Source organism: Sus scrofa, chromosome 17 (assembly GCF_054392235.1).
Source record: "Sus scrofa isolate SSC_HxYL_T2T_F1_AM1 chromosome 17, Sscrofa_HxYL_maternal_Yorkshire_Landrace_v2.0, whole genome shotgun sequence".
NCBI classification, from domain to species: domain Eukaryota; kingdom Metazoa; phylum Chordata; class Mammalia; order Artiodactyla; family Suidae; genus Sus; species Sus scrofa.
Window position 1 is genome coordinate 31,990,631 of NC_139399.1, and position 16,991 is coordinate 32,007,621.

At 36.5% G+C, this 16,991-nt stretch overlaps 1 protein-coding gene and 1 long non-coding RNA gene across 8 annotated transcripts in view; one reads left to right on the top strand and one right to left on the bottom strand.

The window, feature by feature from the left end:
• Nucleotides 1-10,404, top strand: part of MACROD2 (mono-ADP ribosylhydrolase 2) — a 2,051,375-nt gene extending 2,040,971 nt beyond the window's left edge. For all 7 annotated transcript variants that reach the window (XM_085004514.1, XM_021077531.2, XM_021077533.2 and 4 more), the window contains one exon: nt 7,060-10,404. The gene's annotated coding sequence lies outside the window, so the exon portion shown is untranslated. The remainder of the gene's footprint in view (nt 1-7,059) is intronic.
• Nucleotides 1-16,991, bottom strand: part of LOC146395206 (uncharacterized) — a 51,848-nt gene that overhangs the window by 21,939 nt on the left and 12,918 nt on the right. The window lies entirely within an intron of this gene.

A 16,991-nucleotide genomic window follows, 5' to 3' on the forward strand; every position in this document is an offset into this window, starting at 1 on the left:
TAAGGGTATGAGAAGGAGAAGAGAGAGAGAAAGTGCCTTAAAAAATGTTTGAAGGTATTATAGCCAAAAACCTCCCTAACGTGGAATAGTATACAGTCTCTCAATTTCAAAAGTGCAGAGAGTCCAATACAGGATACATTCAAAGAGGAACACGATGATTCCTATTAATCACGCTGACCAAAATTAAAAACAAAAAATAATAAACAAGGGGAAAGCAACAAATAATATACAGGGGAGTCTCCACAAGGTTATTAGCTGTTTTTCAGCAGAAACTTTGCAGGCCATAAGGGAGTGGCATGATATATTTAAATTGATGAAAGGGAAAAACTTACAACTAAGAATACTCTACCCAGCAATGCTCTTATTCAGATTCAACAGAGAAAGCAAAACTTTACAGAAAAGCAAAAGCTAAGAGGATTCACCACCACCAAACCAGCTTTACAATAAAGGCTAAAGGAACTTCTCTAGGCAGAAAAGAAAAGGCCACAACTAGAAATAAGAAAATAATGAATGAGAAAGATCACCTGTAAAGGCAAACATACAGTACAGGTAAGAAATCATCCAAACACAAATATGATATCAAAACCAGCAGTCATGGTAAGAGGACAAATCCAGGATATTGGAAATGCATTTGCAGTTAAGACAACAGTAACTTAAAACGATCTTGTATATATGGAGACTGTTATATCAAAACCTCAGGGGAATTTCAAACCAAAAAAAACTATAGTATACACACACACACACACACACACACACACACACACACACACACACAAAGAAAAAGCAATCCAAACACAACACTAAGGATAGTCATCAAAACATAAGAGAACAAAAAAAGGAAAGAAAAAATACCAACCATGACAAATCTAAAACAATTAACAAAATAGCAATAAGAACATACATACCAAAAATTATCTCTTTTTTTGCTTCTTAGGACTGAATCCTTGGTTCTCAAGCTAGGGGTTGAATCAGAGCTGTAGCCAGTGGCCTATGCCACAACCACAGCAATGCCAGGTCTGAGCCATGTCTGCAACCTACACTACAGCTCACAGCAATGCTGGATCTTTAACCCACTGAGTGAGGCCAGGTATCAAACCTGCATCCTCATAGACACTAGTCAGATTCATTTCCACTGAGCCACAATGGGAACTCCTCAATAATTATCTTAAATGCAAATGGACTAAATGCTTCAACCAAAAGACATATCCTTGGCTTCAAGGATACAGAAGCAAAACCCATATATATGCTATCTACAAGAGATTCACTTCTAATCTAGGGACACAACAACAAACTGAAAGTGAGAGGAACAGAGTTCCCACTGTGGCTGAGCAATAACAAACCTGACTAGTATCCATGAGGATGTGGGATCGATCCCTGGCCTTGTTCAACGGGTTAAGGATCCGGCATTGCCAGGAGCTGTGGTATAGGTTGCAGAAGTGACTCGGATCCCACATGGCTGTGGTGTAGGTTGGCAGCTGCAGCTCTGATTTGACCCCTAACTTGGGAACTTCCATATGCCACAGGTGCAGCCCTGAAAAAATAAAAATAAAAGACAATAAGAGGGTGGAAGAAGATATTCCATGCAAATAGAAATCAAAAGAAAACTGGAGTACCAATATACACATCAGACAAAATAGACCTTAAAATAACTACAAGAGACAAAGAAGGACACTACATAATAATAAAAATATCAATCCAAGAAGAAGATATAACAATTGTAAATACATATGCACTTCTATACATAACGCAAATGCTAACAGTCATAAAAGAAATTACCAGTAACACAATTTTCTTCCTTTCTTTTGTTCTCTTTAACACCTCATTTCTATCAATGGACAGATAATCCACCAGACAAAAAAATCAATAAGGAAAACACAGGCCTTAAATAACACTTAGACCAGATGGACTTAATTTGATACTTATAGCACATTCCATCTGAAAGCAGCAGAGTACATTTTATTCTCAAGTGCACATGGAACATCTCTAGGATAGATCATATCCTGGGCACAAATCAAGACTCAGTAAATTTAAGAAAATTTAAATCATATCAAGCATCTTTTCTGATCATAACCCTATGAGATAAGAAATCAATTACAAGAAAAAAAACTAAAAAATAAGTAAAAGCTAAATATGTTACTAACCAACAAATGAATCACTGAGGAAATCAAAAAGTAAATAAAAAAAAAAATACTAGAGACAAATGACAATGAAAAGACAACAATCCAAAACCTATAGGACACAGCAAAAGCAGTTCTAAAAGGGATATTTATGGCAATAAAATCTTACCTTACCTCAGTAAATAAGAAATAAACAACTTAACCTTACATCTAAAGCAACTAGAGAAAGAATAAACAAAACCCAAAATTAGTAGAATAAATACTAAAGATCAGAGAAGAAATAAATGAATTAGAAAGAAAACAATAGAAAAGATCGATGAAACTAAAAGTTTATCAATGAAACTAAATGATAAACAAAATTGATAAACCTTTAGCCAGACTCATCAAGAAAAAAGGGGAGAGGTCTCAAATCACTAAAAGTAGAAATGAAAAAGGAAAACTCACACCATGGAAACAGAAAGGATCATAAAAGACTACTACGAGCAACTATACGCCAATAAAATGGACAACCTAGAAGAAAAGGACAAATTCTTAGAAAGGTATGATCTTCCAAGACTGAACCAGGAAGACATAGAAAAGATGAACATACCAATCATAAGTACTGAAATTGAAACTGTGATTAAAAGCATCCAACAAATAAGTCCAGGACCAGACGGCTTCACAAATGAATTCTATTAAACACTCAGAGTTAACACCTATAATTCTGAAACTCTTACAAAAAATTGCAGAGGAAATATCACTCCCAAGCACATCTGATGAGGCCACCATCACCCTGATACCAAAACCCATCAAAGATACCACAAGAAAAGAAAATTACAAGCCAATATCACTGATGAACATATATGTGAAAATCCTCAACAAAATACTAGCAAACCAAATCCAACAATAAATTAAAAGGATCATACACCATGATCAAGTGGGATTTATTCCAAGGATATAAGGTTTCCTGACTATCTGAAAATTAATCAGTATGACTCACCACATTAGCAAACTAAAGGATAAAAACCATATAATCATCTCAATAGATGCAGAGAAAGATTTTGATAAAATTCAACATACATTTATGCATTAAAAAAAAAACTCCAGAAAGTGAGCATGGAGGGAACCTGCCTCAACATAAAAAAGCCCTTCTATGACAAACCCATAGGTAACATCATTCCCAGTGGTGAAAAGCTGAAAGCATTTCTGCTAAGATCAGGAGTAAGACAAGGATGTCCACTCTCATCACTTTTGTTTAACATAGTTTTGGAAGTCCTAGCTACAGCAATCAGAGAAGTAAAAGAAATAAAAGGAATCCAAACTGAAAAAGAAGCATTAAAACTGTCACTGTTTGTAGATGACATAACACTATATATATAAAATCCTAGAGATGTTACCAGAAAACTACTAGAGCTCATCAATGAATTCAGGATAAAAAATTCATACACAGGAATCTCTTGCATTTGTATGCATGAATAATGAAAGATCAGAAGCAAAAGCACTTCCTTTTTCCACTGCATCAAAAAAAATTTAAATACCTAGGAAAAAACTTACCTAAGGAGGCAAAAAACCTATACTCTGAAAACTATAAGACACTGATGAAAGAAACTGAAGATGACAGAAAGAGAAGGAAAGATATATACCATGTTCTTAGATTGGAAGAATCAATATTATCCAAATGACTACTACCTAAGGCAATCAACCAACAGATTGAATGCAATCCCTATCAAATTACCAATGGCATTTTTTTACAGAAGTAAAGAAAAATTTTCAAAATTTGTATGGAAACACCAAAGACCCTGAATAGTCAAAGCAATCCTGAGAAAGAAAAATGGAGCTGGGATACTTTCAGACTGTACTACAAAACTACAGTAGTAAAAACAATATGGCACCAGCACAAAACCAGATATATAGATCAAAGGAACAGGATAGAAAGCCCAGAAATAAACCCATGCACCTGTAGTCAACTAATCTATGACAGAGGAGGCAAGGATATGCAATGGGGAAAAGACAGCCTCTTCAATAAGAGGTTCTGGGAAAACTGGACAGCTACATATAAAAGAATGAAATTAGAACATTCTTTAACAACATGCACAAAATATAAATTCAAAATCCATAAAAGACCTAAATGTAAGACCAGATACCATAAAACTCCTAGAGGATAACACAGGCAGAACACTCTTTGACATAAATCACTGCAATATCTTTTTGGATCCATCTCCTAGAGTGATGAGAATAAAAACAAAAATAAACAAATGAGACCTAATTAAACTTAAAAGCTTTTGTAGAGCAAAGGAAACCATAAACAAAATGAAAAGATCACCCACAGAATAGGAGAAAAATCTTTGCCAATGGTGTGACCAACAAGAGATTACTTCAAAATATACAAAAATCTCATACAGCATTATATCAAAAGAAAAACAACCTAATGAAAAAATGGTTAGAAGATATACATAGAAATTTCTCCAAAGACGACATACAAATGGCTAAAAAAACACATGAAAACATGCTCAATATCACTAATTATTAAAGAATTGCAAATCAAAACTACAATAAAGTATCACCTCACACTGATCAGAATGGTCATCCATAAATGCTGGAAATGTGTGGAGAAAAGAGAACCCTCCTACAAGGTTGGTGAAAATGTAAATTAGTACAACTATGAAGAACAATATGGAGATTCCTTAAAAAAACTAAAAATAGTACTACCATATGATCTGGCAATCCCGCCCCTGGGCATATATCCTGAGAAAATCATAATTCATAAAAACACACGCACCCTCATGGTCACTGCAACACTATTTACAATAGCCATGACATGGAAGCAGCCTAAATTTCCACCAATAGAGAATAACTAAAGATGTGGTATATATCTACACTGAAGTATTACTCGGATATAAAAAAAAGAATGAAATAATTCCATTTGCAGCAACATAGATGGGCCTAGAGATTACATACTAAGTAAATCAGACAAAGACAAATATCACATGAGATCACTTATATGTGGAAACAAATTAAAAATGATACAAATGAACTTATTTACAATCTAGAAACAGACCCACAGATTTCAAAAACAAATTTATGGCCAGTCGCCAAGGGTGAAATACTGGGGGGAAGAATAAATTGGAGTTGAGATTAACATATATACACCATTATATAGAAAATAATCAACAAGGACCTACAGTATAGCACAAGGAATACTTAATATTCTGTAATGATCTTATGGGAAGAGAATCTGAAAATGAGTGTGTGTGTATATATATTTATGTATGAATATATATACTCATATAGCAGGGCTATATATACATATATAAGAATACATATAACTGACTCACATTGCTATATACTTGAAACTAATACAACATTGCAAATCAACTACACTCCAAAAAACTTTTATGAAGTTTCTCTTCTAAGGAAGAGAAATAGCTTTATCTGTAAATTAATTTATCTGTAATTTTTAAAAGTAAAATAAAGATCACAAGGAGATTTGAAAAATGTTAGCAAATATTAAATCTGTAAGAGTTCTCCTGTGGCAAAGTGGTTTAAGGATCTGGCACTGTCACTGCAGTGGCTTGGGTAGCTGCTGTGGCACAGGTTTATTCCCTTGCTCAGGAACTTCAGCATGCCACAGGATCAGCTAGTGAATATATTCTAGATCTATTTTACCATTTCTGTAATTTTCTTCATGTTCACAATTTTCATTATTAAAATTAAAATTTATAATTGTGTATATATATATGAAAGATATAACAAAATCCTCCATAGTGATAATTATAGGAGTTACTCTGAATAGAGGAATTATGCAGGATTCTTTCTCGTCCATTTTTGAATATTTTAAATATTATCGTCAATCAGCATATTACTTTTATATGCACGTACACACCTCAAAGAGTATTTGTTTTTTAAGATTCATAGGACACTAGAATAGAAAGTTAGCTCAGAGACCAGCTCCAATTCTTCCTTGAAGATATGTAGTAATTTATGGTGCAAGAAATCAGATCATTTGTTGGTTCCAGCAAAAGCAGGGTTAATAATTGAAAAGTGAATTTGGGGGGGGGGGCAATGGAAATGTTTCATATCTTGGTAGTGGCGTAGGTTAAATGTATGCATTTCTCAAAAGAGGTTGAAGTATACTTAGGATATGCGCATTTCCCTATATGTGAATCGCACCTCATTTTTTTTAATCTGAAAAAAAATCAAGAGTGTAGACTCTTCTAAGGCATGATATCTTAACCATTCTTTTGCAAGTGGAGAACACAGCAGATGTATACTTAAGATCTCAAAGTGGTAGGATAACCATGGATGACTTGCATAAATCAGCATTATGTAACTTATTTTTGTTTCCATGATGAGCCCTGGAAACTGGAGTGTATGAAAAGGCCAAGAAGGGAAGACACATTGGCTCAAGATTAGGTTTTTCAAAGAGTACTTTGAAGAGTTGAGTTAATCATCCCCATCAGCAGAAGTGTGTTGTCAAATGTGCGCATTTATTAACAGTGATTTATTTATATGCTTTTTAAAGATCCCCTGTGCCAGCAATTATACCTCAGACACTCAAAGCCCTTTGATAGTCAAAGAAGATTTCTAGGCATGTTTGAGGGGTGAGACACATTTAAATGGCTGTATTAAAAAGATATTTCTGGAGGGAGTGGGGTGGTTGGGGAGCTTGGGGTTAATAGATACAAACTATTGCCTTTGGAATGGATTAGAAATGAGATCCTACTGTATAGCACCGGGAACTATGTCTAGTCACTATGATGGAGCATGATAATGTGCGAAAATAGAATGTGTACATGTATATGTAACTGGGTCACCATGCTGTACAGTAAGAAAAAAAAATGTATTGGGGAAATAACTGTTAAAAAATAATAACAAAAAATAAATAAATCATAAAAAAAGATTCCGTGCTCTCACTGTGGAGATGGCTTATCCTTAACAAATGGTTTCTCCATGTCTTCTGCAGGGGCAACCAGATGAAGCAAAGGGACAAAGAAATGGGAGTAGATGACAGTCCTCAGCATCGCAGGCCTCCCTGGTCCTGGGGGAGGTGGAAGAAAACAGCAAGGCACTGCGGAGGAGGGTGGGGGTGGGGGGAGGTGAGTCCCACGAAAGGATGGGAAATCCTTTGTTCTAATTTCTCTAGCTGCATTTTGTTCCCTTTACCTGCAGAAAAAGAAAGAAAAAAAATTTTTCTTTCATTTGGTGGGGGAGAAACCCACGTGAATGCATCTTTCAGGCACTATCCCTGTTATTTCTGTCTTTTCTCTCCCAACTCCACCTTAGGGTCACGTGGTACATGTACACACATGTGCCTCCTGGCCCCTGTCTGCTTTCTTGGTTATTTCACAAAGCTGGTTGGTACAGTGGTTTCTTCCAAGGAAGAGAAGGAAGATGACTGTGTGATCAACTGCAAGCTACATTTCAGGAATCATCAAGCCCTATCTCAGTCTCATCCACAGGCCAAAGGAGGCAGGATAGGAAATAGGCAAAACCCTCAGAAAGCACTTGGAAAAAGGTCAGGATGATGAATTGGAAATGGTATTTTATTCAGAGATGCCCAAGGTACAATTTTGTTCCATGTAGTTAGGAGGAGGGATATGGAAGCAGGGTTTAAGCCAGAGCATAGCACAGAGGCATAACAAAGAAGGGAGGCCATTGGATCGTTTCCTTTAGCAGGATGGCAGGTGTATTCTTCTCTGACAACAACTTTCTCCAGAGCTCCCCTGGTTCAGGAGGCCTTTACTGTGTGCTTCAGCATGGAGCCCCCCAGCGATCTGTAACTCCTTGTGACACAGTTGTAAGGAATGGCACTTTTCTAGGTGTTTGTTTTAGTAAGGGGTGAGGGCTGCTGCACTGAGGATGCAAACATCCACTGTGACTATGAAAATCTCCATTTGAAATCTCTCTTTATCTACCTGCTTTTCCTGAAAGAACATTTTTGTCTTTACCCAAGGACTGATGAACCACAGAGCAGATCCTCACTTGAAATTAGAAGCAATCTGAGGTCTTGTGCACAGTTCTGGCTTTCTGGTCTATTTTTAAATGGTGTGCTTTATTCATGTCAAGTCCAGGAGTTATTTCATGGCCAGTCCCCTTTCCCAGATCACACTGAAGGGGAACAGCAGTACTAATCAGCCAAGAGGTCAGTGATACAGTGGGCCGGAGGGATGAAGGGCCAAGGAGGAAGTCAGAAGTTGTCACAAATGTCTGTCCCAGACACTTGCTTCCCATGGTTTCCCCTAGGGCTCTCAGATCGGCCTATTTCTTTCTGTAGAAATTCACATTATTTCTTGCATATCTTCTTAAATCCATCTTCCTCGGAAGGGCTTTAGAATTGTACGTTACATAGTTTCTTAGCAGAGGGATAAATGTACTGGATCAAATTGAGCATTTCTACAATAAAAGGATATTATGCTTTCTCAATAGTCCATGGAGTTCTTGAGTTTTGCTCTTTTCTCTGAAGAAAATTCACCTCCTTAACCTTCCTGTGACTTTTGTTTTTGGCCTTTCTGAATTTGTTGCCTCTCCAGATAGCTTATTTGCTCAGTTGGAATAGTTAACAGGTGTATTTCTACATATGTAACATCCTCAATTTTTTTTAACCAGGAACATCCATCTAGCAACAATGATATTTAAGTGACCTCAAAATTTCAGAATATGGCCATTTCCCCTTCTGCCATTATTCTATGGTTTGATACAGAAACTTCTATGTTCTCTCCTACCATCAGATGTTGCTTTCTAGAAAAACAAGATAAAGCCTCGTTTTAAATAATCCAAAAAATGATGCCATGGGAATACTGACAGTTACTGTATTTCATGTCATCTTTATAACTTTAATTGAAAGTTGTCATCATTCTTGTGAAGTGCTTGACAAGTTCAAGCTGCTAGGAGCACATTTTCCTGTGACTCCCAAACGTCAGTGCTACTCATGCTCAGTAATGAGCTATAGTTGAAAACAACATGAGGAAGCAAGAAGGACATAGGTGTTTTTTTGTTTTGTTTTTTAATGGACAAAGATGAAAGAGACCTAACGTTTCTCATAGGAAGAGTAGGAATCAGAAGGACCCAGTCCTGGTGTCCCTTTATCATCAATGAGAGCCATTCATTCACTTTTAAATGTGGGTAGAGCAGGAATGGGGGGAGGGAGTTCCCTGCCTGAAAACCATAGAAAAAGGAAAGTCAGTTCCATATAAACTGTGTGAGAAACAAATACCATCAGCCCCACGCCCCAATCTGTTTACACTCCATTTTATGATTACACTTGTGTTTTCATTTTGCCTCATTAGACTGTAGGGTTGCTACTTGGCTATATGATTTTTATGCTTTAGGACAAATAATGAAGTGAATTTCCATTTCAATAGTAAAATATTAAAAATCTAGCTATCGACCAGAGTGAAGACACTGCAACACAGGAAACCTTTATTTCTCTGGTGCTGTCATAGTACAGACTGTACCATGGAAAATTTGAAAGGCTGATTGATTCTCTGGCACATGAATTCTGGATGCCAATTTCCAACTACCCTTCAGCCAGGATCTGTGGCATAAGGGGTTATAGGACAGAGGGAGGGAGGAAAATAGCCCCTTATTTAGTCATGTTTGCATACAGAGGATGGAGGTAGGCTTTCCACATAATAGTTCTAATTAAAAAGGTACTCATTGTAGGAGAGTCAAAGTGACTAGCTGTTAACTAACTATTCAGATGATGGACAAGCCTTTCATAAAAGCTTACAAAGGAGGCATCCTGAAACATGGTCTGTGATACTGGGTCACGTATTAGTCATCACAGCTAATTGTACATCTTTCTATGAAACACTGAAAAGCCTCTTTGTGAATTAATACAGTTCTGCTTGATGCACTCGATTTGAAATGACATTTTTCTGTATGTGGTGCATGTCAGCTTCGCTTTGAAAAATAACAAAGTTAGCAGAATATGTTCAATATATTTTCTTGGGGAATAGGGTTTTTATCATATGATTCATTAAGGATTTGCCTTACCCTGACATTTGTGATATAAAGGAAAAATCAGGAAAAAAAAGTAATTTTCTTGATCAAGATATGTTTTTACTTAATGCAAATAAATGTAGTTTGTTGCTTGCAAGGAGAAAAACATGTCTTCTGATATCTGGTATAAACTGCTAAATAGAATACGTGCCTCTTTTGTTAAACCAGCATTTAAATACTGGGCTGCTTCGAAATATGTTTGTTTCTTTTCATCTGTGCCATACACTAAGAAACTTAAACAACTGTTGCCTTCACACTATATTTGTTAGAGCAGAATGTGAATAAAATTTGAGAGGATAAGGTGGAATTATCTGTGTTTTGTGACATTTGTTCCTTAGCCATGAACAGTTAATGACTCAAAATGTTCATTTCAACATTATATATCTGTTTGCAAGTGTTCCCACTGTGGCACAGCAGAAACGCATCCAACTAGGAACCTTGAGGTTGCAGGTTCAATCCCTGGCCTCGCTCAGTGGGTTAAGGATGCAGTGTTGCCATGAGCTATGGTGTAGGTTGCAGACGCGGCTCAGATCTGGCATTGCTGTGGCTGTGGTGTAGGCCAGCTGTAGCTCCGATTCGACCTCTAGCCTGGGAACCTCTACATGCCCCAGGTGTGGCCCTAAAAAGCAAAATATATATATCTGGTTACAAACACATGTATTTAAAATTTACCCTGCAAGTCAACTATAACTTACCAATAGTCTTTCCCTATTAAGACTAGTCAATGTTTTGGCCATATTTTATCAAAATTAAACAATATGGTAACTTGTACAGACACAAATCCCAATGTATAATTTGTCTCTGAATCCTAGATAGCTAATTAACCTAGCAACAGCCTCTGAAGTGCAAGATAGTTGAGATGAAGACAATGGTTCTATGAGCACTGATACTTCCTTTGGAATCCATTACAGGAACTCTTTTTGAGCACTTTTTATGAGACAGTGACCATGCTGGCTATGTAACCACTGCAGCCACAACCCTCCTCAGTCTATTGTTGACAGATTATAAATAAATTAACACAACTGTTAAGTTTGCCAATGGAGCCACAAAAATCACTTTAGGAAAAAAATTCAGTCTTCCTTTGAAGATGGAAATCTGTATTCAAATCAAATTTAATTCCCTCCATCTCCTACAGAAGAAATGCTATCACAAGTATTGTTCTAGAAGGCAATAAAGTCAATCTCCTATCTAAAAAAGCCAGAGACTTGATAGATAAAGGACAATGAAGTTTTTTTAAACTGCTGTACCAAAGGAGTCTTTTTCCAGTAATAAAGTTTGGATGAGGAAAAAAAATGTAGGCAGGACAGTCTTATCTCACAATGGACAACCTCAACCCAAATGCTTCAAAGTGACAGTGAAGATAATTTGACATGATTCTAGCATTGCCAAATACAGGGTTTTTTTTTTAATCTACTTCCAATTTTTCATCACTTTACCTGTCACTCTTATGTTTCTCTCTCAACTCTTCTGCCCCTTTGCCTTTAACAGGTGCCATTAAATACTGCTTAGCTTTACCAGTGGTTCTCAAGACTAAGAGAGATCACAATATTCATTTACATTGTTATTGCCAGGACTCTGACCCAATTTGGGGCTTTGAGAAACAAAGTGCCTCTATTTCTTGGTATGGAAGATGGAAATAATACATTCCTAAACTCTCTTATAAATTCAAACATGAGCTAAGTACCAAGATATTATACTTGGCCATTTGGAAAAGCACTTGGTAAATTATTAGCATTAGATTCTGCTTTGACACTGTAGGCAATAGCTGTTTCTTAACCTCAAGACTCTCTATCAAATGAATAAACAATCCTTCCAGTTGGGTAGGAAATATAAAATCCTTTCTCCTGAAGTTGATTTAAGTTTTGTCCTTAGGCTTTTCTAAACCAAAAAGAAAGGAAGGAAAGAAAGGGAGGAAAAAGGAAAAAAAAAAAAAAGAGGAAGAACTAGGATTGAGGAAACCACAATCAGAGAGCAGTCACTCAAGTAAGCCAGCATACAGATTTAATCATGAACATGCTTCAAACAAAATAAAATTGAAAAGAAAAAAAAAAAGAGTCATCAAAATCATAAAATGTGGGAAAGGGATGTTAGGAAATAAATAGACCTTTTTTTGTTTGTTTCTCTTCTTAATTTTAATATAGTAATTAAGTGTTTGAACCTACAGGACCATCAAGCTAAAACACACAATTATAGGAAGGGGTTAGCATACTTAAAAAACAGGGCAACCACAAGCCAAAACCAAAAATTGCATTCACAAAAAATGAAAAAAAAAAACACTCAAACAGATAATAACCAGAGACCATCCAACCAAAAAAAGAAAGGAGAACCATAGACTCAACTGAAACACAAGGTTCAAAATGGCAATAAATAATCATCTATCACTTATCACTTTAAATGTCAATGGACTGAATGCTCCAATCAAAAGACACAGAGTGGCTGAGTGGATAAAAAGGCAAAAACCTTCAATATGCTGCCTATAAGAAACTCACCTCAGAACAAAGGATACATATAGATTGAAAGTGAAAGGGTGGGGAAAAATATTTCACACCAATAGACATGACAGAAAAGCAGGAGTTGCAATACTCATATCAGACAAAATAGACTTTAAAACAAAAGACATAAAGAAAGACAAAGAAGGACACTACTTAATGATTAAGGGATCCATCCAAGGAGAGGATGTTACTATTGTCAACATATATGCCCCAAATATAGGAGCACCCAGATACATACAACAAATATTAACAGACATAAAGGGAGAAATCAATGGGAATACAATCATAGAAGGAGATTTTAATACCCCCCTCACATCAATGGACAGATCCTCTAGACAGAAAACCAGTAAAGCAACAGAGATCTTGAAGAAAATAGAAAAGTTAGACTGAATTGATATCTTCAGGACACTACATCCAAAAAAAGCAGAATACACATTCTTCTCAAATGCTCATGGAACATTCTCAAGAATCGACCACATATTGGGACACAAAGCGAACCTCAATAAATTTAGGAGCATAGAAATTATCTCAAGTGTCTTCTCTGACCACAACGCCATGAAATTAGAAACCAACCATGGGAAAAGGAAAGAGAAAAAACCTACTCCATGGAGACTAAACAACATGCTACTAAAAAACCAATGGGTCAATGAGGAAATCAAGAAGGAAATTAAAAACTACCTTGAAACAAGTGATAATAAAGACACAACCTCTCAAAATCTATGGGATGCTGCGAAAGCAGTGCTCAGAGGGAAATTTATAGTGATACAGGCCTTTCTCAAAAAAGAAGATCGCAAATTGACAGCTTAACCCTCCACCTAAATGAATTAGAAAAAGAAGAACAAAAAAGTCCTAAAGTCAGCAGAAGGAAGGAAATTATAAAGATCAAAGAAGAAATCAATAAAATAGAGACTCAAAAAACAATAGAGAAAATTAATAAAACCAAGAGCTGGTTCTTTGAAAAGGTAAACAAAATTGACAAACCCCTGGCCAGACTCACTAAAAAGAGGAGAGAAAGAACCCAAATCACCAAAATTAGAAATGAAAAAGGAGAAATCACAACGGATACAGCAGAAATACAAAAATCCATAAGAGAATACTATGAACAACTACACGGCAACAAGTTACAATCTGGAAGAAATGGACAATTTTCTAGAATCTTACAGCCTGCCAAAACTGAATCAAGAAGAAACAGACTGATCACTAGAAATGAAATTGAAGAGGTCATAAAAACACTCCCTACAAATAAAGGTCCAGGACCAGATGGCTTCACAGGTGAATTCTATCAAACATATAAAGAGGAACTGGTGCCCATCCTCCCTAAACTCTTTCAAAAGGTTGAAGAAGAAGGAATACTCCCAAAGACATTCTATGATGCCACCATCACCCTCATTCCAAAACCAGACAGAGATACCACCAAAAAAGAAAACTATAGGCCAATATCTTTGATGAATATAGATGCAAAAATTCTCAACAAAATCTTAGCCAACCGAATCCAACAACATACCAAAAAGATCTTACACCATGACCAGGTAGGGTTCATCCCAGGTTCACAATGATGGTTCAACATACGCAAATCAATCAACATCATACACCATATTAACAGAAGTCAAAAAAATCATATGATCATCTCAATAGACGCAGAAAAAGCATTTGACAAAGTCCAACATCCATTCATGATCAAGACCCTCGCCAAAGTGGGTATAGAGGGAACATTCCTGAATATAATCAAAGCCATTTATGATAAACCCACAGCAAATATAATCCTCAATGGGGAAAAACTGAAAGCCTTCTCACTCAAATCTGGAACAAGACAGGGATGTCCACTCTCACCACTGCTCTTCAACATAGTTTTGGAAGTCCTAGCCACAGCAATTAGACAAACAAAAGAAATCAAAGGCATCCATATAGGAAGAGAAGAGATCAAACTGTCACTGTATGCAGATGACATGATTCTATACCTAGAAAACCCTAAGGACTCAACCCCAAAACGACTTGAACTGATTAATAAATTCAGCAAAGTAGCAGGATATAAGATTAACATTCAGAAATCAGTTGCATTTCTGTATACCAGCAATGAAACATTAGAAAAGGAATACAAAAAAATGATACCTTTTAAAATTGCACCTCACAAAATCAAATACCTCGGAATACACCTGACCAAGGAGGTAAAGGACCTATATGCCGAGAACTATAAAACTTTAATCAAAGAAATCAAAGAAGATGTAAAGAAATGGAAAGATATTCCATGTTCCTGGATTGGGAAAATCAATATTGTAAAAATGGCCATACTACCCAAAGCAATCTACAGATTCAATGCAATCCCTATCAAATTACCCAAGGCATTTTTCACAGAACTAGAACAAACAATCCAAACATTTATATGGAACAACAAAAGACCCAGAATCGCCAAAGCAATCCTGAGAAACAAAAGCCAAGCAGGAGGCATAACTCTCCCAGACTTCAAGAAATACTACAAAGCCACAGTCATCAAAACAGTCAGACAGACCAACGGAACAGAATAGAGAATCCGGAAATAAACCCTGATACCTATGGTCAATTGATCTTTGACAAGGGAGGCAAGAACATAAAATGGGAAAAAGAAAGTCTATTCAGTAAGCATTGCTGGGAAACCTGGACAGCTACATGCAAAGCAATGAAACTAGTACACACCCTCACACCATGCACAAAAATAAACTCAAAATGGCTGAAAGACTTAAATATACGACAGGACACCATCAAACTCTTAGAAGAGAACATAGGCAAAACACTCTCTGACATCAACATCATGAATATTTTCTCAGGTCAGTCTCCCAAAGCAATAGAAATTAGAGCAAAAATAAACCCATGGGACCTCATCAAACTGAAAAGCTTTTGCACAGCAAAGGAAACCAAAAAGAAAACAAAAAGACCACTTACAGAATGGGAGAAAATAGTTTCAAATGATGCAACTGACAAGGGCTTAATCTCTAGAATATATAAGCAACTTATACAACCCAACAGCAAAAAAGCCAATCAATCAATGGGAAAATGGGCAAAAGACCCGAGTAGACTGCTCTCCAAGGAAGATATACAGATGGCCAGCAAACACATGAAAAAATGCTCAACATCGTTGAGTATAAGAGAAATGCAAATCAGAACTACCATGAGATACCACCTCACACCAGTCAGAATGGCCATCATTAATAAATCCACAAATAACAAGTGCTGGAGTGGGTGTGGAGAAAAGGGAACCCTCCTGAACTGCTGGTGGGAATGTAAACTGGTACAGCCACTATGGAGAACAGTTTGGAGATACCTTAGAAATCTCTACATAGAACTTCCATATGACCCCACAATCCCACTCTTGGGCATCTATCCGGACAAAACTCTACTTAAAAGAGACACATGCACCCGCATGTTTATTGCAGCACTCTTCACAATAGCCAGGATATGGAAACAACCCAAATGTCCATCAACAGATGATTGGATTCGGAAGATGTGGTATATATACACAATGGAATACTACTCAGCCATAAAAAAGAATGACATAATGCCATTTGCAGCAACATGGATGGAACTAGAGAATCTCATCCTGAGTGAAATGAGCCAGAAAGACAAAGACAAATACCATATGATATCACTTATAACTGGAATCTAATATCCAGCACAAATGAACATCTCCTTAGAAAAGAAAATCATGGACTTGGAAAATAGATTTGTGGCTGCCTGATGGGAGAGGGAGGGAGTGGGAGGGATTGGGAGCTTAGGCTTATCAGACACAACTTAGAATAGATTTACAAGGAGATCCTGCTGAGCGGCATTGAGAACTATGTCTAGATACTCATATTGCAACAGAACAAAGGGTGGGGGAAAAATGTATACATGTAAGGATAACCTGACCCCTTGCTGTACAGTGGAAAAAAAATAAATTAAAAAAAAGGAAAAAATCATTATAAAAAGATAAAAATAAATAAAAAAAATTTTTTTAAAGTTTTTTCCTTAAGTTAAGGACCCATGAGAATAAAAGAACACTGTTTTATAAATTCAGAGAAATGGGCAATTTGATGTGTACAGACAAAATACTGACACTCTGTAAATCTTTTACTTTTAAAGATACTATTTCTCTGATAAGAACAAGATTAAATAAGCGACTAAAAAAGAAAAGTAGGTGTGGTTCTATTTCTTGGAAGGATATCGATTTGAAGGGAATAATTATACCAACATACACTTCCCTTACCTGGGGGAGGAGAACACCCCACTGAAACTGGCTTTTATGTAACTCGCTTTGGCCAATGACATCTGGGAAAAAATGGCATATGTCTCTCCGGGCAGCTTCAAGACTCATAATCTTTTTTTCCCTTTACATAATGGCCAACAACATCCCAGATAGGCTGCTCTGTCAGCATGAAACTTGGAATGAAGA